Raw genomic sequence first — 24,599 nt, 5'->3', positions numbered from 1 at the left:
CTGGCGCGTTCCCAGAAATACTTGTATGTCAGAAGAAATATGTCTGAGTGTCAAAATGTGTATATTTGGTTGCTAAGGACAGTACACAATAAAATAAACATGAATTGCAATCCTAGCAGATTTATTACCTTTAAAACTAAAACAAGAACATTAAAAAACAAAAGATTTGTGGTAAAATTTATCTTATAAGTGCATTTCTGTGCTTTCTGATGTGCCATAAGGTAGCACTCCACAGTTAGAAAAGAAAATAAAAAATGAGCCACAAAATGTTTTATCATATCCTATTCCTGGATTTCTAATACATAAACCGAACTGTTTGTGTTGTACATGTGCATATGCTTGTAATCAGTATCTTCCATAGATTTGATTTTCAAAAGTTAAAAGGATGAAAAATAATCCTTTTATGTGTATCCATGGCAACATTCTGCATTTATTTACCATAAAATATTGCAAAAAGGGGGGTGAGCATGTTACATATCTCCCCAAAATGTGGATCATACATCTTCTAAATGATCAAATAAAAAATGGGTGTCTAATCACAAAGTTCGTGCGATAAAAAGTTGGAAAAAACATTACAATAATTGCCGGACCAATGCATGGTACGGACATGCAAACACGGAATGTCATACAGAAACAGCCTATATTACATACATTACATAATCATGATGTTCATTTAAACCCAATACGAAGGCTATTTTGATACTCAGCTATCCAAAAAGGAATTTTATTGCACACTAGCTCGCATATTTGAAAAATCCACAGGGACCAAAATGCAAAACTACACACCTAACTGTGGAGTGCTACCTTAAGGTGAAATCCCCCCCCGGCCTCAATTTGTTGTATATTTTCTGTGTTCTTCTAGCTGTTACGATTAAAATGGTACCATAGTTTTTAAAATAGGTTCAGTAATCAAGATTTTATGAAGGTTAGCAGTTGATGTTGAAACGCGACAAAAAGTTAAATAAATGCTGGATCATTGTGAAAAACTTCAAGTCTGTCTTATTTTTGGGGTTAATTTCTAAAAACTTTTCCCTTTTTTCTGTTTAAAATCATAAAATTACCTTAAAAGAGGAAAACTTATACAATTTTTAGGTATTCGAAAGCACTCATAGGTCAATTTTGCTGTAAATAGCATACCTAATCTTGTTTTAGAAGCTCTCAAGCAAGGTATAAATTTCTAAGAGTACTGGCATCATTAAATTTTATTAATGCCAAATTATAAAACAAATTCATGCTTAAAATGTTTATTTTACTTATTTGCATTAAAAAATATAAAGCGATACATTCTGAGGATATCACATAAAGCACAATCTTTGGTAACAAGGGCGAAGCTAATGGAGAAGGGGCTATAAGGGGCAAAATTGGCCCCACTTCAGAAGCTATTGATGTTTCTTTCAATTGATCTCTATGATATGGAGCTTATAAAACACCAAAAATTTTATAGTTATCTCTTGCGGTTTTCTTGTTATGACGTCGTAAAAATGGTAGGCGACTAAGCTTAAATATCAGATTTTTACGTATTTTATCCTTTTTTATATATTTTGTACATTTTACAATAGATTACACCTTAACTAATCAACGTGAATACATTATTACTAGTGAACAATTGTATCAATACAATGAAAAACAAAATTGATATAAAGTTTAACTATTCAATATCAGTAAAATTGTTGCTATGGTAACAACAAGTTAACATTCATTCTATGTATGACCAAATTATAGAAATTTTTCACCAGAGAAAATCTACAGTTATTGTTGGTATAAAAAAGAAGATGTGGTAAGATTGTCATTGAGACAACTGTCCACAAGACTGTCAATTTTAAGAGACCAAAATAACACAGACATTAACAACTAAAGGCCCCGATATGACATTGTAAAACAATTCAAACGAGAAAACTAACGGCATTATTTATTTTTCTTTTAACTTGAATAACCAAAAATGAGTTTGTGTGTACTTGTATGTACTCGGCTGATAAAAATACAAGTAGTCGGGACATACATATACTATAGGAATAAAGATCGCAATTTCATAAACTATACATTTCAACAATTACCGGCTCAACCTTAATAAAACTATCACGATAATGTGATTTTAAACGTTAAATGTAAAAAATTACGAAACGATTTAAAAACAATTGGATTTGATGAGACTCGAACGTACACCATCATGCCGATAGCGCAGCGTATATGCGATTTTAACCACATTGACACAGCAACTATTTGATGTTAATAACTGGGTAATTTTCAAAAAATGTCGAATTTTGAAATTGAAAAATTTATTAAAAGTTACTTATTCAAACAACCCTCTACATAAGCAAATCAAAACAAACAGTACTTTAAGAACAACATATTAAAAGATGCAATCTTAATGATGTCATACAAGAATATCTTGAAACATTTTTTGATCGGTGGTACAATATTTTGTCTATCCTGTTACCATTTTCAAAAGAAATTTTGGGTTATTAAGAAAAGGTTTAGATAAAATGTTAAGCTTGTTTAACGTTACCAATTAGATGGTTTTCAAGAGAATAAACTTCTATATATATTCATTCTGTAAAATAATAGATTATTTGCCAATTTTCTAGGTTGTACTGAAAAATGGCTCTAAAAATTGGTTTTCAAAGGTTGTAAAAATTACCACCAGTAATGCAAGTCTAAGATAGCAATTTATATTGTTCGGCCTTTTTCCACCCTTTCGAATAAACCCAACATCAAGTAAATCCCTCATAAGTTAATTTACTTTTCTCTTTATTTCGTTGGTAACAGGAACGTACGTTTCTGATATATCACTATATAAAAGTCTATCCTGTTACCTTTTTATCTATCCTGTTACCGATATCAGTATTGCACCTGCAAATGCTTAATTGGGAAGATTAAGACGTTATAACCTTAAGATGAGTTCAAACAATGAAATATTTCATTTGTTTTCCACCTACATGTTAAGATAAAAAAATTAACGACGTGTTTGTCTATAATTGTCTATCCTGTTACTGTAACCATAGCAACCATAGTAACAGGATAGACATAACAGGATAGACAAATTTCTTCGTTTTTGATTGCTATTGTGAAATAACTACTCCCTTTGGTGAAGTGATTATGGTTTTCTATTGTGAATTTGGTTTCCAACACGTTATTGCACTTTTTACAACCATACTGTTAGTGTAATTAATCAAAATGGTCGGTAACAGCATAGACATGAAAAAAAGTACGCTCTATTTTTTTCACTAAATGTCTTGAAATTTCTTTTCTCTACACTGTCGTTCAAGAAACGAGGCGTTTTAAATGTAAAGATTACTTTGCATTTTTGAAATCAACACTGACTGATTCAATATTCATAGGGAGAATAATTTAACGACTGATTTAAGTAGCGGTAACAGGATAGACATGAACCTCCTGTACGCTGATTGAATTTAGTTTGTAGATAATCTGTTACATACAATGATAAAGAAGCTACGATTTTTCGTTAGAATTATAATTAACGTTCTTAAAAAGTCTCTTTTGCAGATATCAAGGCGATCAGAATATCGGAAAAAAATCATTTGAAGTGTGTTTTTCTGACAATGTACGCACACAAATACCCCCAAAATCGGCCTTAAATGCAGTTTAATCTTATCAAAATAGATGTAAGGTTTGTTTATTATTAATGTTCTGACTCACAAATCCGACAAGCTTTCATTTAAACCATTACAACTGAAATTTCCATTAGAAATAAAACTTTTAGCATGGGTGTACTGAAAATTCGACATTTTTTGAAAATGACCCAACTCATATTGATCATTTTGATTCATAAACGATAGGAACAATTTTTTTTTTCATTTCGTTACTTCTTATTAAACTTAATTGTTTATATCAATGATATGGCCATTTCATCATTGTTGATTATGCCATGGTCTAAATTATTTTTGTTTTACCAAACAGACGTTAATTGTGCAAAATGGAAACTGAAGTTTTCGTCATGGGCGTGTTTTATTGGTCTCATCTGCACATCTCCAGAATGTCTTCTGGTGAAGAGTAAAATAAAAATTAATTTTGACGTCGAATATAGCAGATTTTTTGTTATGTTGGATGACATAAATTAAGTTTTCGATGACTTTCTTTTTTTTGAAAATTAAGATACGTCCCGTAGACATGCATGACTGTAAAAGTGTGCTCTGTTCGTTACAATTTTCTTTGTGCTTTCCTATATCTCAATTTTTCTAAACAAACCAGGCTTAATCTCCCGCTATTTGATTTTTAAGAATAATCTTAAACTGCACGAAAAATCGTCAATGTTTGTCTGGAATATGACTGATCAAAAAGTACATCTCAGTCTATACATTTTTTTTTTAAAGTAACCGAACTGGATTTTTTTTTGTATAAAGCTAAGATATCTGGAAGTTCTAAATATCGTTTTTCTATGGTTCTCCTTGAAGAACATCGTCTGGTCCTAATTATTATTTCTATATATGGATCTATATGTAAGTATACAAGGTATACCAGACGTTTCTTAATAAATAAATCAGTTGATTGTGTTCTGATTGATACTTCATTCTGGGAGAACAAGATTTATATCAGTACTAGTTGAAACTAGTTTTGAACACACTTCCAGTAATTGCAAATACTCTTAGTTCAATACTCTATTGTCTTAATTCTAGTTTGCTGGGGTTTTTTTTTGTGTTTTTGGCCCGTACCGATATTTTGAGTTAATCTAATTGCAACTGATTTGTGCAGGTTGTTTTTTTTATTGTACTGCTACGCTACTGTTACAGCTTTGGGGAGGGTTGAGCGCTCACAAACATGCTGTTGTGCTGTTAAACCACTGTACTAGGTTAGGGGGTGGTTGGGATCTGCGGCTTACATGCTTATCCCCACCAAATTATGTATGAAAAAAACTATATGCTTGTCCCAAGTCAGGAGCCTGTAAGTCAGTGGTTGTTGTTTGTTGCTGTGTTACTTACTTGTTTTTCGTTCATTATTTTGTACATTAATTAGGCTGTTAGTTTACTTCTAGTGATTTCGGGGCCTTTTATAGCTGAGTATGTGAAATGCTGTCTCTTTGACACATTCCCCATTTCCTTTCTCAATTTTATTACGCTTTTTGTTGAAGAGCATATGGTGATCTATGGCTGTTAATTTCTGCATCATTTAGTCTCTTGTGAGAAATTGTCTCATTGGCAATCATACCACATCTTCGTTTTAATATTACCCCCTGCCATATTATTTATGAACCTGTCCCAAGTCAGGAGCCTGCAGTTTAGTGGTTGTCGTTGGTTCATGTCTCAACTCATTTTTGATACTTTTAAAATTGATTTGTTATGTATAATTAAACCGTTAGTTTATTCGTTTAAATTGCTTCACACTTTTCATGGACTTTTATAAACGATTTAACAGTATCGGATTTTGTCATTATTGAAGGCCTTACGGTTGCCTGTAATTGCTTACATCCACTTCATATTTGAACTCCGGTGGATAGCTGCCATATAATCAATAATCACACATCTCTTCGTTTTTATATTATATATATCTGACGTTTAATTTCGTGTTTCCTGAATATGCATGAAATATGTGTCACTGTGCGTTAAAAATTAGCATCAATTTAAAGTTGTGTTAAATAAGAGAAAACCATCTGATATTTAATAACTTCGGTTGGGGTGGGGACAGGAGTATTTCGTATATGAATATGGTTGCCTGCTAAGAATTGAAAAATAGGCATGTTTAGCGACATATTGAAATGATCAATAATGCCCTCTTTCCTTCTTCATTCCTCATCTAATGATTTAAACTGACCACTTGCCAAATCATGAGTGTTGAAAGTAGAGTTTGTTTTGTGCCTCTGCGTCTAAACCACTAATTTAAAAGGAGGCGGTAGAAGAGAGCTAGAAGATCTTCCCAATGCAAAAAAAAAAAAAAAAACAGAAATGGACCTCTTCTTGCTCACTACCAAAGAACAAAAAAAAAACACGCCCCTGCTGTGCTGGGGAATTTTTTACGTGTTAAGTTATATATTAAAAGTTCTTTTAATTCTGTCTGTTAATATCAAGTATTTAACGAATGATACACTGATTTCTATTCCGCTATAAAAAGCTTCTTAACAACAGAAACCAGTAAAAATCCGTGTGTCAGTTCCGTAATCACTTACAATAAATATAGACGACCAAGGCTAGGCTGTACTTGAGAGGTTATGTTATACTTTAATATGAAGAAGAACACTTTATAATTTACTTTCTATAATGAAACTTTATTATTATCAACCATTGACAAAAAAATGTGTTAAAAAAATACAACTGTTCACGGTCAACCTTAGTCCGATAACGGTATATTATGAAAAATGGACGAAAAATTTTGGAACTTTGATGCCGGTTTTGAGCAAGTTTTTAATTGAAATTCAGTATGAGCGCAGCTTTGCCCCACTGAAATATTTCAACATAAGATGCTTTTTGTTGGTATTATTGCTCTGGCAAAATATTTCGTTGGGGCAAGAATGCGCTGGTACTTTTTTCGTAAAAAAAGTTAGTGAAAATGAGTTAAAAATTGTGAAAAGCCAACAAATATGCAGTGTGAAGTGTTGTCAAAACACGGCATTATGACGTCATAACTACAAAAAAACTTTTTTTTCATAAAATGAATATGTCCAACGGAAAAAGAAAGCCATACACATACGAATGAGTAGAGTTTGATAAATTCTCGAAATTGAGGCCAATTTTGCCCCTTATAGCCGCAATATGTCTGAGTGTCAAAATGTGTATATTTGGTTGCTAAGGACAGTACACAATAAAATAAACATGAATTGCAATCCTAGCAGATTTATTACCTTTAAAACTAAAACAAGAACATTAAAAAACAAAAGATTTGTGGTAAAATTTATCTTATAAGTGCATTTCTGTGCTTTCTGATGTGCCATAAGGTAGCACTCCACAGTTAGAAAAGAAAATAAAAAATGAGCCACAAAATGTTTTATCATATCCTATTCCTGGATTTCTAATACATAAACCGAACTGTTTGTGTTGTACATGTGCATATGCTTGTAATCAGTATCTTCCATAGATTTGATTTTCAAAAGTTAAAAGGGTGAAAAATAATTCCTTTTATGTATATCCATGGCAACATTCTGCATTTATTTACCATAACATATTGCAAAAAAGGGGGTTAACATGTCACATATCTTCCCAAAATTTGAATCAAACTTGAATTTCAATGCCTTTGAGTGATACCTTTTTAGAAACTGTTGACATACATCTTCCAAATGATCAAATAAAAAATGGGTGTCATTTGCCTCATTTTTTCGTAAAATCTAATCACAAAGTTCGTGCGATAAAACATTACAATAATTGCCGTACCAATGTATGGTACGGACATGCAAATACGGACTGTCATACAGAAAACAGCCTATATTACATAGAGTGGGGTGCTCATTTTCGCCATATCTTTCCATGTTTTCCACAGTTTATGTTGAGGTCTATATGTTTTTGAAGTATACTGATATTTCTATATGAAGATAACTTCAAATGCAAAATATTCTTAAGCTTGAAAACTTGTTTGTTTGAAAATAATCATCTGAAAAGTTAGATTAAAGGGTGTTTGAAATTGCCTGATGTTTTGTCAATGGGGGACACATATTCGCCGTTTTTGTACAATTATTTAAACCCAAATAACTGCAGCTTCGAACAATATTTTTCAAATTAATTTCATTATAGATGGCAATAGCAGACATTTTAAATGTGTACAGAACTGAAATTTAGGGCAATCAGTCAAAGATTTTCTAAGAAATACTTCTTTGAAATCGTGTTATTCATTCAGAAAATTGGCCGAAAATCGTTAACCGTTTTTCGGTCCTTTGAGGTAAGTGCCGCAATTTTGTCGTAGTTTAGAATAAAATTGTATTTGTTATAACAATCTTAGTTACCGGCATATTTCTTCCATTTCAGCCATCTTTTGAAGTATTTACAACTCAAAATTATAAAACGGCGAAATTGTGTCCCCGGCGAATATGCGCACCCCACTCTACATAACATAATCATGATGTTCATTTAAACCCAATAAGAAGGCTATTTTGATACTCAGCTATCCAAAAAGGAATGTTATTGCACACTAGCTCTCATATTTGAAAAATCCACAGGGGCCAAAATGCGAAACTACACACCTAACCGTGGAGTGCTACCTAACGCCTATATTGAATTCTTCAAATTTGAACAAATTTTCACTGTTGAGTACGGAAATTATGAGGGGCTAACGGTTAATCTATGAAAGTCCTGACAGTTTCTGAAAACTAAATACTCGACAAAACATGTAATTGATACTCGTTTCAGTTAAGACCGATTTTTTGCATATTAAAAACAATGATAACTTTGCAGCTGAACTATAAGGTTTACAAACTAATCAAAAAAGATAGAAAAAAAACATTTAAAGGAAGAATTTTCTTTTTGTCATCAATCTATTATATATTTTATTATTGTTTTCCCCTTTAAACAATTGAACTACAATTAGTTGTTTGCCTTAGATGGTTTCACACTATGTTTCTTTATGTATTTTTTTTTTATAAATCTTCTGGTCATATGAGAGAGATAGGAGATTGAGATCTATATAAAAAAAAAGATTAAACCACCACACTATCATATTCCTGCAATTTCGTGCTAAGTAATTTTACTATCATACATGTAACTTAGTAAATCCCAAATGCTGTTTAGACGCATGAAATTTAGTAAGTATTGCTTGCAGTTATTTCGCTGAAACAAATATCTTTTTAATTGTAGAATATTTATTATTTCCGGTCAATATATTCACATCACATAGCATGAATCTGTACTTTGTAATGCTAAGCATTTGTTGTATAAACCTGTCGTTTACAAAACAAAAGATTCAATTTGTGTTCTTTTTTATGTTTTTTCTGTCTCATTGCAATTTACCATACCATCTCTTTAAGTCATACAATTGCAAAAACAGCTCAACTGTTGAAATAAAAGTACTTTTCAGCCATGGAATAATGTCACTATTAAAGGCTGAGAATAAAGAGGGCACTTATAGTTTGTGGACTAGCCAGGTAGGCTTTTGATTCCTTTGATTCGTGGTCTACCTTTTCTTATTTTCATATAAGTTTTTGTTTTGTTTATGTTCATGTTGATTAACATACAAACTTTTATAACTGGGTACGCATTAATATATCTCCCAGAACTAGATGTAGACAAAATCATAGAAACAGATTCTTTCTTCATTTCTTAAAATACACTTCCACATTGACCACAGGGGGAAAGACGGTTTCAATCTTAAAACTATCAATTTTCTTTATCTTAGCAGCAATATTCCAACTTCACCTGCATATGGAATATACATTTCACGGATTGTGCAATACGTCATCAGTGTCTGAACGAATTATCAATGAGCCAACGTTATATAAAATAACGTCTTGTTATATTCTCAAATAAATAGTGATTTCGTATGACTCTCGGAGTGACTCGGTATTTGTTCATTCACATATATGTTTTTCGATTTGATGGTTTAATAGTGCGAGTGGGTTCATAAGGAAGCGGTCTTGTCTGTAAATTTCTACAGTGTTGTTTCCATTTTATTTACCCCTTGTATTTATATTTTACTTTATTGGTACTTTATCGGGAAAGTGAATACAAGAGGGGATTATGTTTTAATATACTCTATACTCTAAGCACTACCAATTACAAACCCTTTAGTGATGTATGTTTACATAGTTTTTACTGCTGGATCCCAATTATTTCCATTTAAGTCAATAATGTCAATAAGGACTTTCTCCTAATTGCATTTACCTTGGGGTACGCTATTTTTATGATACTTTTGGGGGATGTTTCTTTTACAGGGTCATGTAATTTATTTGTTTGTTAGCTTCCTTAACTTGATGTCAATGATATTAATAGTTTGTAAGAACAAACAACTGTTTTAAACTGAAACAACTTTTGGAATAGGTCAGATGGTGTAATATTAATTTTGAAAATATATTTTCTGGACTTAAATGTTTTTTAAATTTATTTTTGATATAGTAAAAGGTCCGAGACCACAATTGTCCTCCCTTGAGTTTCCTTGTTCACAAATATAGTCTCTAGTGTTGACAGTGGGTTAATTGCCATTAATTTTTATACCCCTTCCAAACTTATTTCTCCATGTTTAATGCCTCAAATTGCAAGTAGAGGGTGAAATTACACTGTAAAGAAATTTGGGTCCAGAATTTTAAAGGAAAGTAGTGATTTGGTTCAGCTGAAAAAGGTTTAAAATTAGCACTTTGGAAGTTGTCAAAAGATTTCAAGACACCCTAAACATAAAATTGTCCATATTTTGAGTTAGAGCCGATGAAGTTTTCTATAATTTTGATATAATTTGTCCCAAAAGTAGTACAACACACTGTAAAAGTTTCTTTGAGAAAGCGCAGGTGGGATATTTTTTATTTTCATTTATGTTCTGAAAGAAATGCTCTACGAAATAATTGTGGTCTCGGACCTAAGAGGTGAAATCTGTAAATATAGAATCTGTACTTTGGCAACTTCCCTAAATGATTTGATGGTGTCAATTTGTCAAATAGCATAAAACTAAAGGATATAAACTTTTATTATATAGAATTCCGCAAAAATTGCCAACTTTGGCATTTTATGGTCAAAATAGGCATTTTATAGCTTTTTCAATATTGATGCATACATGGCATCCTGACTTTCTATCTGACAGGTTTTCATGTGTCAATATTTTTGTTTCTATGCCTTTATCTAGTTCTTATTTATAAACTATGAGTCTACAGAAAAGAAGATTATCTCAGACAAAATGTGCAAAATGTGTTGTATAAATGACCCTTGTCTAATGCCCTGTTTGGATGAAGTCAAAAGTGGGGAGTTTGGTACATAAAATTTGAAGTCCATAATAAAGACCTCACTAAATTTGTATCAAAAGCACTTTACAATGTCTATTGTACCTTTTCCATTTCACATAATACCTTTCTTTTCTTCTGTAGGATATGAAGTGGTTTAAATATAAGCCTGTTGAGAATAAATTGCATGCAAGTTTTTCCCTAAAAAGGCAAAGATCTTTGTATCAGACCATACTGTTTGTAAGAAAAGTTAATTGCAAGAGTCTTTTTGTGCTCAGATTTGTTGTATCATGTCACATGAGTATAGAAATGATAAAAAAAGACACAAGTTTTTATTTCTTATAGCCTCAATATGCATTTTTTAATATAAATATGTGATACGGCCTAAACTGACCACAAATTCTTTCCAGAATCACTTGGCCTAAGACTCTTTTAAACTATTATGATATGTTATTTGTAACTTTTCTTTCCATTTAAAGTACATTTAATACATATGTAAGGATTATTTATAACCCAAAAGCTTCACAAATTCAAAATTGCTGGAAAATATTACATCTTCATGTAAGGCCCCCCTTCATTGAAAAACCTCAATTTTTAGGCGCAGGCTTATATAAATTTGACTCTTGAATAATTATACCAAGTCTGATCAAACAAATGAGTACTCTTTTGCTATTAGTACATGATAAGTTATAATTTAAGGCATATAAAAAGTATTTTTTTGCAATATTTTAATTTTTAAAGCCCCAAATGTTGATAGTCGATTTTTTCAATTTTAACGTCAATATTTTGCACGCAAAGATGAGTATAAAACTTGACTTATTGTCTATAATATACATCCTATTGTCATGAAACTTTGTAAGGAGTGTTATAATTCATTAAGCTTTGGTCATACCAAGTTTTTTAAAGATTTGTCAACTCTCTCTATCCTATTAGGTCCGAGACCACAATTGTCCTCCCTTGATTTTCCTTGTTCACAAATATAGTCTCTAGTGTTGACAGTGGGTTACTTGCCATTAATTTTTATACCCCTTCCAAATTTATTTCTCCATGTTTAATGCCTCAAATTGCAAGTAGAGGGGTGAAATTACACTGTAAAGAAATTTGGGTCCAGAATTTTAAAGGAAAGTAGTGATTTGGTCCAGCTGAAAAAGGTTTAAAATTAGCACTTCGGAAGCTGTCAAAAGATTTCAAGACGCCATAAACATAAAATTGTCTATATTTTGAGTTAGAGCCGATGAAGTTTTCTATAATTTTGTTATAATTTGTCCCAAAAGTTTCTTTGAGAAAGCGCAGGTGGGATATTTTTTATTTTCATTTATGTTCTAAAAGAAATGCACTACGAAATAATTGTGGTCTCGGACCAGTAAATCAAGCGTTTTTAAAATTGAAATTAAACAAAAGAAATGGAAATCTTTGGTAGAAACGGTTAAAAAAGCCTAATTGGTATATTTAAGTTGATAACATCTATTTTTTTTTGCGTTGAAATTTAATTCAAGGTGCATAATTTGTGATTTTTAGATAGTTCCAATTGCACATGGTCGCTTTCTGTTGGCAAAGCTATGTATTTTTATATCAAGCTTACCCTATATGACTGTCTGCAGTTTTCGGAAGTCATCTCGATATTTAAATAGATGACGTCAGGACAGAAATAAACACAAAATATTGATAGATATTATCGATTCCATGCAAAGTAAGTTATGTCTGTCGTATTAAATTACAATCCTGGTACCTTTGCTAACTATAAAGAGAGAAATAAGGCAATTCGGTGAACATGAATTTGACAAATAATTCCTCCTTAATGTCAGCAGGGAAAACTCATCAGACATTATATGTGTATAGGTCTCGTGTGCTAATCATCAAAACAATCATCCCAATAAAGGCAAAATACGTTTATACTCAAGTTAATCAGTACATCAAATCTTTATCTAAAATATGTGACATTTTATTTACGAATAAATCTTTTGTACAACACTGTGTATCATCGCCACCGGAAATTTGGTACTAACGAAGCGGAGAGAAAAAGAGAAAAAAAGTAAACAAGTTAAGAATTCAATCACTTTAAGGCATTTCCACTCGTTTGATGAGAGTGTCGCTTAAGAAATGATTTCCTGATATATAATTCTTTAAATCATACGGCCAATAAGTACAAAATTAAGACAAGATTTTGTGTTATACTCCAAAACTTGCCACTTAGTACCGGAAAATGTCGAGCCCGATCGTCCTCTGTCGCCCCATTCTCAAGATATTGAACTGTTTTTCATTATTTTTTCAGACACGTTTTTAGATTATTACAGTGTGGCATCATATTTACTGAAATTTGATGTCAAAAAGATGTTTTTAAAATATGGACAAAAACATTGTTTGTTTATTGTACGGCGAATTGCAGGACGTTGTACGGCGAATTGCAAAATAACAACTTCTGTCTGTACGGCGTCATGCAATATATTATAATTATAAGAGGAAATTAATCACTGTTTTGATAATATCAAGTGGCGATATTTTGTTGATATCGAAGCTTTACAGGCTTACAAATATACAAAATGACTTACTTCTCAAATGTTATTAAATATATGCCGTTTAAAATAATTCCGTTCAGAAGTCGTCGTTGCGTACAGCTTTTCGACTTTGTACACAAATGGTTATTTTTTCAACCATATTATCCTAAATATATTCATATATATATCGTTATACTACTAACGACTGTTGTCTTATTTGTTGTTATGCCGGCGTCACACATTGGCGTATAAAACGGCGTGCACCAAACGTACAGAGAAAATTGACAAAGTCGGTTAGTTACACGCCAGAGGAACGCTAAACAATCGTTAAACGCACGTTGCGTAAGTTTGAAGTACGTCGAAATACACATGTATACGCTTGGTGAACGCTACAACTCGAGGAAATTTTTATGCAGCATAAAAATGTTCATCCAGATCAAGCCTATGTCTAGCGTATATACATACGCTACAAGCGCGTTTAACGCGCTACAGATAAGTTTGATACACGTTAAGGACGCGTTGTATACCTTTTGAGATCGTTCGTCATTAAGTAAAACGTATGCGGGTGTGTTTGTTACAAACACCCCATAATAGAACGTCCAAGATACGAACGGGACGCGTCTCGCTTGAGTACGCTTCTCGTACGCCCATTACACGCTTAGAGCTCGTTGTGCAGACATTACAGATATGATTGAAAGTTTGAATGCATCCAAAATTACTAGAGTATTGGCAGCGTACAAGATTTTTTAATACGCCCGGCGTACGTCGGAGCTATACGCTGATGTGTGACGCCGGTATTAGGGTGAAATTTTGTAAGTTCAATAAAATAACCCGCCCATTCATCTTTTGTTGGTGCTAGTTTAAAAAATAAATAAAAACAGTTTAGATGTGGTATGATAGCAAATAAGATAACTATCCATCAGGATCAAATCAAGTGTATGTATAAAAAGAAGATGTGGTAATCGCATGATTGCCAATGAGACAACTCTCCACAAGAGTCCAAAATGACACAGAAATTAACAACTATAGGTAACTGTACGGTCTTCAACAATGTATGTAAGCAATTATATGCTATCGTACGGCCTACAACAACGAAAACTCGTATCTTATAGTCGGCTATAAAAAGCACCGACATGATAAATGTGGAAGGATTCAACAAGAAAACTAACGGACTAGCTCATAACAAACTGACAATTTATGAAAAACAACAAATATGATAGAGATGAACCAACGACAACCAACAAACCATGGGATCGATAATTCGTACATACACATACAGTATGTGCTGGGTTAAATACATTGTTAAATTTTTTTATTTCTGAAATGATTCATTTGTAAAAAGAAAAGTTAAGAAAATACTTTGTTTTCATCGAAAGTAAGAAGAAATAAATCGGGAATTGTATTTAGAATTAATTTTCTTGTCAGTTTCTTTTTTAAAATATATAATGTGCTTGCATCTTAAATGCTGTCAAGCGAATGGTATTTCTATCTAATGCATTTTTATCTAATGCATAATTAGATGGTGGGAGGGGGGCAATAGGGGGTACGTTAACATGTTTTAAAACAACACCTCAATTTTGGAAAAAACAGTTAACAACAAATGTTAAATGCTGATAACAGTTAACAGCAACTTTAATTTACCCTTTTTTCCAAACAAACTCAAAAGAAATGAAAAGGGGATGTGCATATCTTCAATGTATTCAAAATTTTGAAAACCACTGTACAAAGTCGTATAAATGCCAAACTCTCTAAGGAATCTTTTATAAAGCTGACTAATTTTCAGAATACACACGGATGGAAAAGCAGACGGAGTGATTGACTCCGAGGAAAATGACTATGTCATAAATAATCGAAAATGCTCCAAACAGCAAAAGGAATGCTTCTTCTTGCTATGCGTATTGTTGAATTAATGTTTTATTTCAATCAGTCGTAGCAAACTTGGGTTATCGTCATGACGTATATATATATATATATATATATATATATAGGAAGCAGACAAAATGAGTGAATACTATAGGGCGCGGAACATTATTTTTTTTATGGCGGGGACTATGGTCTCATCTCAGGGTATTCAAAGAACTCATTGCTTACATGATTTTATCAAAAGGAATTAAAAAAAATTACTGATTTTTATTATTAAATCACCAAAAGCAGTGTATTAATCAGAAAGTAACATGTAAGGTGTCACAAGTTGAAGCACTCTTTCATCTCTAAGTCCCAATTAAGAACTTTGAGCTGAAAAAAAAGCCTTGGTCCTTCTTTACATTTCTGACGTCTTAGACTAGCAAATTTGACATCAATTTGAGAACCAAGTCCTCATTTTTCTGCCTCTTCTACCAGGCCACAATGTTGAGTTATTTTACGAATTGCAAATTGAAAAGGTACTTTATTTTTCACAATTCCATTCAGGTACTCTGGGACAATGTAACTTATTAAACATTCCATATACATCTGAATTATTTTCATCATAGGACCGACGACCAGGGTTTTAGCTGGATAAGAAGCGGCTCTTCCTTTTAACGTTTTGAGTACATTACAAATATAGAAGCCAGAATTGAACTACATTGGTTAGACGTATAAAGGGGGCTTGAGATATCCAAAAACATGTTTAACACTGCCGCATGTCTTGCACCTGACCGTGGGCCAACTTGACTGTCCGTAACCTTTGCTATATAGTCTTGTATTTATTTCATTTTTTAAATTTTGGTTCATTTATATGTTCCAAGAAACAAACATTGAACTTCTACCCCCTTTTTCTAGTTGAATGATTGCTCACTTAGGAGACAGCTTCAGGTATATACCAATTCGCAGTTACAAGTTTAACAAGTTTAGTTTCGCATTATGGCCATGGTGAATTTTCTAAATATGAAAGTTTTTGTACACTAAAATTGAATTTTAGATAGTTGAAGAATAATACAGCCTTCCTCATGGGTTTATATGAACATTTAGATAGTTTTTAGCATGTTTTATAGGCCATTTTTTTTCAGTTTGACCGTCCACATTTTCATATCCGTACCGCCATAGATTTAGAAATTTTGTATTGTTTTTCAATTTTATGGAAAAACCAGCAGAAATGCATATGATTTTTGTTTACCTCTTGATAGATATATGTCTATGGTTTCAGGAAAGGTATCACTCTAATTGATTGAAATTTTCCTTTGGACCAAATTTATGAGTCCTTTGTGACATGTTCAACCCTTTATTTTGCAATATTTTGTATCAAATAAATGCTGATTGTTTCAATGGTTACACAAAAAAGATATTATATTTCACCCGGCATTATAACTATTGGAAATCAAATCTATGGACGATTCTCTTTCCATAAATATACACATGCATAACTCAAATACTAAGCCATATTTGTTAGGAAGGAAGGGAAAGATGGTGTTAAAAAATTTTGAGTGTCAATTTTAAGTTTTTTTCCTAACTGTGTATTGCCACCCTAGTGCACAATGTTCTCGATGCATTCGGTTGTTTTCTTCTATTTGGTTGGGCTTCTGTTTCTTTGACATTTCCCCCATTTCCATTCTCAATTTTATTAAGGATTTAGGCCACACCAATTTGATTCCTTGTTCGACGGACCCGCCCGCACCTATTTTTTTCAAAACAGAATTTTTTTATTTTTTTTATATTCCCGCTTCCCGCATCCGGAAATGTAATCATGTCCATTTCCCGCACCGTTTTTTTGTTGTAAATATTATAAAAAGATATCAACATTTGTTTTTAAAATCACAGTCTAACCTGTATACATCGATTTTAAACATAAAAGCACCCCACCACACTTTGCAATATCTGTGAGAATATTTGTTTCAGCATGAAACCTATTTATCCATGTTATCCAAAGCGGGAGTGCTCCGTTATAAATTTATAACAGCGGATACCCGTAAAGAACAAAAAATTGGTTACTTTCCCCTTACTTATATTCCCTATTAAAAAATATTCGTTGTTAGAATAAAGTACAAAGAACTTCTGAAGGAATTGCCTTCAACTGCAATTATATTGTATGCTGGCGAAACAAAACTATCCATAGCTGCTGCATGTTTATGCACCTGTCCTGATTGATTGAGGGACCTGTCGTTCAGCAGTTATTGTTTGTTGCTGTTGTTCATTGGTATTTTCCCGTTTGGATATACATGATATATAAATTAGATCGTTTGTGTATGCTAATATTTTTGGGGTCCTTTATAGCCTTCTGTTTGGTCTGTATCAAAGCCCTGTGTAAAAGGCCGTACTTTGACCTGTGTTTGTTATTATCAGGTTGAGAACAACCCTCCCTCAGACAAGGGGTCAGTTTACTGATGTAGAAAAGAAAATAGAATTACCAAGGATTTGTATAATTCTTCTATACAAAATCTTTGAAAACTGAGAATTTTGTACTCAAAAAGAGGAGAGTTACATCATATTTTAAACAACTTTTTCTAAAAGAGGGGTCCACTTATTTTGAATAATATTAAACTGTTAAAGTAAAATGTGTTAACTTGGTTAAAGTCCAGGAATATTACAAAATTCTTGGACATGTTTTGACCATTTAATACCAGATAGATATATAGTTCTTTGAGAAAATATGAGCCCTTTTGTACAAACAAATATATTATAACTTATATTGATCCCTCATAAAACATGTAAAAGGGATATTTATAACATTAAGGGGTTGTCCCCAAACTGATTATGACTTGGATGGAGAACTGTCTCATTGTCAGTCACACATACATAGACCAGATTTAATTATTTCTTGGTGAACAGGGAAAAATACTTCAGAAATTAAAGAAATGTCAAAATACAAGTGATAAATCAAGCTTTAATATTGTCAAAACCTACTATTTTATGTTTACAAAAAAAAATTATAATCGCTCGCCTTTACTTTTCAAGCTTCGCCTCAAAAATTTGCAAATTAAATATTTTTTTATTAAAATTTTCAAATCGCTCGCTCGCCCCAAATTTTGGAGTCCAAAAATCCGTAGAACAAGAAATTAAATTGGTGTGGCCTTACTAACTCAAAATTTTTAAAGACATGCAGTTACATATATGCTGTTTATGTCACTCCTTTGCGGAAACAACGTAAAGAAAGAGATGGACAGCAAATTTTAATGTGATTCTTGTAAATAACAGTTAACAGAGAAAATGATGTCAAAAACAGTGAACACTTTATGTATTAAGTAACCGATAACAGGAATGCGAATTTCAAATAAACAGTTAACAACGCTGCAAATTTTAACAGAACAGATTACAGACAGTGGGTCAAAAACAGTTAACAGTTTAAATTCGGTACCTCGAATGACCGAATAACACATGTAATGACCGAATAACTCTTCAAATATCAATATTAACACATTTGAGTGACTTTTAAGCATATATACAGTCCGCCAAAAGTTGAGCACTACCTATTTTTATTGCATCGATTTTTTTTCAAATATAAAAAATCAATGATTCCTCGAAAAAAAGAAAACAATCATATAGCAATTTTGCTAACGTATACCATAAACAAACCACAAATATAATTTTGGTCACTTATGAAGGTTCTATGCATATAGGTTTTTTGTTCATAGAAGTAGTGTAAATTACACAGTTCAGAAACAGAATTTAAGTTTCACTGTGATTTTATTTTTTTACAACAATTGATTACCCAATATCAATAAAATTTTCTACACATAATCTTTGGTATGTTTGGCAAATTTTATGTCAATATTTGAGTCAATAGCATATGTAACAACCTCTCTTCCGGTACAGTTTCATAACACGACGTATAATTCTCGGTACAAGCCTTCAAAACTTTAGTTAACGAATGTGTTGCATAAAACAACAAATGCCACTTTAAAATCGACAAAATATTGTGAAGGTGGATCTCTGCGATTGAGATTTCCGCCAATGGCACCTCAGACATGTTTGAAAGGGTTTATGTATTGAGACATGCAAGGTAAAAACATAGTGTAAATGGCTTGTTGCTCTTTGAACTCGGTTAAAATCCGTGCCCTGTGTGGTCTAGCGTTGTCGTCCATGTACAAGGGTCTTGACAATGTTGACGCAAGTGGGGGATTATTAAAACAAGGGACTAAATTGTTTTAAGGCATCAAATCTCTGTATGTCTATGCATTTATGTTACCCATCAGAATATGCATACCCAGCTTATAACGGTATAAGAAGCAACCCCGTACTGGAACAACACCAGCACTGAATGCAGTCCTTGTGCAAACATTGTCTTGGTCATCGGCCGTTTTGTTTTCCCGCGAAATTCGTATTATGGGGTCTACTGACAGTAAAAGTTACTGATTCCCATCTGACCAATGAGTGTTTTGTCAGCTTCCTATTTTCAAACATAGAACGTCATTTTGCCATTAAAACCTGACGGTAGAGTGCCTGCCTGTAATTACAAGTCTCTATACACCACGACTCGCTCTTAGGTTGCCTCTATGTAGTCGACGGACCAATGTAAGAACACTAATACGACCACCTGGGGAAACAGTGTATTTGTAAACGCACAGATGACCTTTAATAAAAGGTTGCTTGACTGCTTTATCGGAGTTCAATCTTTTTGGTCGTAATGAATTTTCTTAGTTTATGTTAATTTTTAAAAGGTAATTCATAACACCAAACATTAATATTTTATCGAAATAGTTAAAAAAATATTGCGAATTATATTTCGGTGGTGCTTAACTTTTGGCGGACTGTATATTATTGAATAAAATTATATTAGAAGTGTATTTTATAACCTAAAAATGATTTACAAGTTGCAGGTAAGTTAATATTGATCATTATAAATTTATGGATATCGGTGTGTACTTCCAAGATGGCGACCAAGGAAATCGTATAGAATGAATAAAAGAAAGATTGCATATGCCTTCAAAGGAAAACGCTATGAAAATGTAGTATTAAATATTTTACTGTATATACAGAGAATTGTCTAATGATTGTTTTTCAGAAAGGATTTGAAAATTTAACCAGTACATCAAAGCAATGCAATTACTCCAATCACTAGTTACTTTTCATAACAATTTACTCAACATTAAATAAAATGTAATTAAGAATTTTCACATATTCAATTCAAATTTAATCAAAAAATTATTATACTTGATTGTTTTAATAAAAACAAAGCTTCTGAATGGATGATTCGTATGTTTGTTTTAATAAAATTTTCTCAAAACTAAATTAAAGATTTTCATTGGCAAATATAAATGTTTTTACAAGTAACTATAATTTTGTATAAAAAACCATGAAGACATTTGTGCTGTCTTCCATTTTCAAAATGGCTTTATATCCGTGTGTTCAATGTGATGAAGAATGTGTTGATTGCACCATTCAATGCAGTTGTTGTGATCGTTGGGTTCACAGTGCTTGTGTCCCAATGGATGATGCATTGTTATTGGCCTGGTCAGATTTGTCTCTAAAGTTCCTATGTAAGGACTGCTGCTTTACAGACAACAAGTATGACATGGCCAAGGCCCTAGAAAGGTAAGTATTTTTTTAAGTATATTTCAGACATACCGTTTATTATAAGGTATATAAATGTGAAATTGAGTTTTTATATTATTAATAGAGAACAAAACATGGAACAAGAAGATTAAAATAAAATTTTTAATTTTTAATTTCAAAGAAGACAATCTTTCACTAAGTTTATTATATTTCATTTATTTCTTATTTCATTTAAAATGTATTAAAGTTACTTAATTTAAGTTACTAAAAAATCAGAAATAATATTCTTCTAAAATTAGTATTTACGTTTTTTATTGCTACTTTCCTTTATTTTCATAATGTTCAGTACCAAATATATAATTTAGTAGTGATAATGAGTTAATATGTTAGAATAAACAAAATAATCATTACCTCACACTTCTGTTATATTGTTAATTCGGTTGTTGTTTACTGACACGTGCCCATTACATAATTAATCATTAAGAGATAATGAAATTATATTACGGTATGGACACTCTGCATTAAACAGGCTTGTGACTGTCTTGGTTTACCAAGGCTGCATTACCAACACCAATAATTATAAAAATGAAAAAAAGAACACAAATAAATATGTACAACTATATACAATATGTACATCCTATGTTAGCTTTCTGTGAAAGGGTAATAATGTTCAATGTTTCACCAATAATTTTTGATTATTTAAAATAAAATTATTTAAAATTATTAAAAAAAAAAAAAAGTATTTAAAGTTGATTTCAGTTTTCCTGTTAAAAAAGCTTTCTTCTAGCAAGTTATAATTTAAAATTAAAAATATGTAAGAACTTTGGGATTATTTTAGTCATTCGATGTTAAAAAAAATTCTTCTTCTTAAACAAAATACATTTCACGTGGAGTCATTGAGAAAATATTTCAGTTCATTTGCTAACTTTGTTAATAAACCAACTGACCGACTTCCTCAAAGCTACTAAGAAGGCACGGTAACCCTCTTCAGTGAAATGTACCCCGTCACGAGCTTCGTATTCCACCCGATAAACATTAGTTGGCTTGAAATAATGTACAAAATAATTTTCAAGAGCTATGCTTTTCATCATTTTGTTCACTATCTCTCGGCGAACTGTATGCTCATCGGGAGTGTAATACCAAGGCCCAGACCGCTTCATAACTGACATGAATACCACTGATACTCCTCTCGAAAGACAAGCATAAATGAAAATATTCATGTCTGTTCTGAAGGCAGTCTCATCAAAAGAATATCTGTCACAATCATTGCTACCTATTTGACAAATAACCACATGTGGACTATTATGCACAAACAAGACAGCCTCAATTGCTTCAGATAAATATATTTTTTAATAATTCTAAATAAAGTATTTCTGCGGACTATGACAGATAAGCCCGTGCCTTGTGCAGGATATCTTAATAGTTATAAATATTTTACAATACATTCTAAATAAAGTATTTCCGCGGACTATGACAGATAAGCCCGTGCCTTGTGCAGGATATCTTAATAGTTATAAATATTTTACAATAAATTCTAAATAAAGTATTTCCGCGGACTATGACAGATAAGCCCGTGCCTTGTGCAGGATATCTTAATAGTTATAATTTTTTTACAATAAAACAGTTTACTATTCCATTTTTATTTTAAAAAGGCCCACCCTCACATTGTTCATGGCGTGAGGGCTCCACTTTGGTGGTCTAAGATGAACACGTTGAGGGATTGTATGCAATCTTTCTTTTATTCATTCTATACGATTTCCTTGGTCGCCATCTTGGAAGTACACACCGATATCCATAAATTTATAATGATCAATATTAACTTACCTGCAACTGGTAAATCATTTTTAGGTTATAAAATACACTTCTATTATATTTTTATTCAATAATATATGTTTAAAAGTCACTCAAATATGTTAATATTGATATTTGAAGAGTTATTCGGTCATTACATGTGTTATTCGGATAATAACAGTGTTATTCGGTCATTCGTGTTACCCGTTTAAATTTATTTAAAATAACAGTTTTAAACAAAACCTTGAAAAGGGCAAAAACAGTTTAACATAAAAAGGTATCCCCCGTTAGATATTTGAACTTAATACTTTATTTTCTTTGAAATGACGGTAAATACATATTCTAAAATTAGCAAGTTGCCATACAGTTGAAAACAAGTTGCCATACAGTAAATTTGTCAACACGAGCAAGTTGCCGTACTCTAGACTTTATTTTTTATGGTCTATATTCTTTAAAATACATCTTTTTGACATCAAATTTCAGTAAATATAATGCCACACTATAATAATCTTAAAACGTGTCTGGAAAAAAGATGAAAGACAGTTCAATATCTTGAGAATAGGGCGACAGAGGACGATCGACCTCGAATTTTTTCGGTACTAAGTGGCAAGTTTTTGAGTATTACACAAAATCTTGTATTAATTTTGTACTTATCGGGCTAATAAATTGAAGAATTATATATCATAAAGTCATTTCTTAAGCGGCACCCTCATCAAATGAGTGGAAATGCTTTAAATTGAATGAATTCTTAACTTGTTTACTTTTTTTTTATTTCTCTCCGCTTCGTTAGATACCAATTTCCGGTGGCGATGATACACAGTGACAAGGAAGTTGATTGTAGCACAAATTTTCCCAATTCAACTTTATGTTTTCAATGAAACACAGAATTTTAAGAAATATAACTTTTTCGCAATTCATATGATAGTAGCAAAAAAAACAAGGTAAAGCTAAAGATTACCTGGTTTCCTGTTACCACTTATTTCACGAATATTTGCCGACACCCAGCGTTTGGTTTAAACCTGTTTATGGATTCATATGGATACATATACCTCGTTATCGATACAGTGACTCTACATAAATAAGATTTAAAAGCGGGATATTTTTGAACAATTTAAAAGTGTCGGTTTAACACAGACTATGTTACAATGTTATAATTTACATTTTTATTTGGACAATTTCGTTCTTGTAAACTCTGTTAAAAAGATTACTTTACCATATTTTCAAAAGACACAATCATTTAATCAAATGAATATTCTTCCATCATGACCAGATGAAAAATATGATTTGTATAAAAAGTGAGGAAACTTTTAAAATCAAATCAAAGCGAGTATAATATTATCTTTTAGGAAATTTTGCATCAAATTAAAAGATCTTTCAATTTTATACAAGAGGTATAATAATTTGATTCGACAACTTCGGATGTACTTGTCTTTTACCTTTTGAATGTAATGAAAAGCAATCCCCTGGCAAATAGACGGCCGTCGAAATTCCATGTTTCTTCCATTTTTTCTATTGACTTGAACTGACGATGTTATTGGTCTTCTATGCAACTTGCAATACATATAAATTATTTTTTTTACATATTATATAATGCCATAACGACCTGACATGCAATTTTAGATTAATTATATTTACAGGATTTACATCGTTTGAATAATCGTGGTAGAAATATTTAAAAGTTTATTCTAAGGGAGCTACCATTTGATTTTTATGGGGGGGGGGGGGGGGGGGGGGGGGGCTAGGATGAAAAATTTTGTCCTGCATTTTTTTTTTAGCTGTAATCTCTGTCCTGCCTTTTTATTTTTCACTCTATTCGGTCCTGCCTTTTTTTTTATTAGTTTATCCTGACTTTTTTTACCTAAATTGTCATCCTGCCTTTTTTTTTTTTGCAAAGTGTCTCATCCTGCATGACTTTTTTTTTTCCTCAAAACTCCTGTCCTGCCTATTTTTTTCAAATTTCATCCTAGCCCCTCCATAAAAATCAAATGGTAGCTCCCTAATATGACGTTCTTTTCTCGCTTTGTTAACATCAGTATGGTCAAATTCTCGATATGGCTATACTTATCTCAGGTTTAGATGCACATAGTAATTGTTGTTACAATTTCCTCAAA

At 32.0% G+C, this 24,599-nt stretch overlaps 1 protein-coding gene across 1 annotated transcript in view; it reads right to left on the bottom strand.

Moving 5' to 3' along the window:
• The window catches only part of LOC139502676 (E3 ubiquitin-protein ligase TRIM45-like), a 101,382-nt gene extending 77,863 nt beyond the window's left edge, over positions 1-23,519 (bottom strand). Inside the window, exon 1 of the mRNA XM_071292209.1 lies at positions 23,447-23,519. The gene's annotated coding sequence lies outside the window, so the exon portion shown is untranslated. The remainder of the gene's footprint in view (positions 1-23,446) is intronic.
• Between the last annotated feature and the right edge of the window lie 1,080 nt (positions 23,520-24,599).

The sequence above is a fragment of the Mytilus edulis genome, chromosome 14 (genome assembly GCF_963676685.1).
Source record: "Mytilus edulis chromosome 14, xbMytEdul2.2, whole genome shotgun sequence".
Taxonomy (NCBI): domain Eukaryota; kingdom Metazoa; phylum Mollusca; class Bivalvia; order Mytilida; family Mytilidae; genus Mytilus; species Mytilus edulis.
The sequence above is the reverse complement of the archived record's forward strand: the minus strand, read 5'-3'. Positions and strand labels throughout refer to the sequence as shown.